Here is a 620-nt window from a genome sequence, read left to right as displayed (position 1 = left end):
CCGGACGGCAAAGATTCTATGCCGTCCGGGCCCGAAATGGCGTTCGATGTCGCACGGACGGCAAAGATTCTACGTGACGTCACGTAGAATCTTCGTCGTCCGCGCAGAATCTTTTGAGCGTACTACGGTGGGCAGAGAGGCAATGATGGCGCGTATTTCAAAAGCGGCGCAGCAGCTGTTTGCAGAAGTTGTTGACATTTATGCGCGGTCTCTATGGAAACGTAAACTTGGGCCTTATTCGAAACTGACGCACATTGTGTAAGTGGCGCACAAAATGGCCGGTCTCGTCGTCCGCCTGTGTGCTTCATCGAACGCAAAATAGAATATTCTGCGTAGAATGTTCTTCGTCCGAGGAGACATCGAACGCGGCCTTAATGCCGCCGCCAAGGTCGCGGCAATCGTGCGCCGGAACTACCCATTACAACAGTATGGCGTCACGACATGACGTCAGCTCGCGAAACGTGATAGCAGCTTGCTGCTATCACCGGTGAAACAGGGCCCGATCTCTTAACCATTAGCGGTTTGTTGATGACGTCAGCAGTCATTTCAACGCCCGCCATTCCTTGAACCCGAGTTTTGCTGACCTTGAGCTCCCTTTTTTATCAACGTGAAATCCGTCG

Source organism: Amphibalanus amphitrite, unplaced genomic scaffold (genome assembly GCF_019059575.1).
Source record: "Amphibalanus amphitrite isolate SeventyFive unplaced genomic scaffold, NRLGWU_Aamphi_draft 000022F_arrow, whole genome shotgun sequence".
In the NCBI taxonomy this organism is placed as follows: Eukaryota; Metazoa; Arthropoda; class Thecostraca; order Balanomorpha; family Balanidae; genus Amphibalanus; species Amphibalanus amphitrite.
This window is presented reverse-complemented; position numbering follows the sequence as displayed.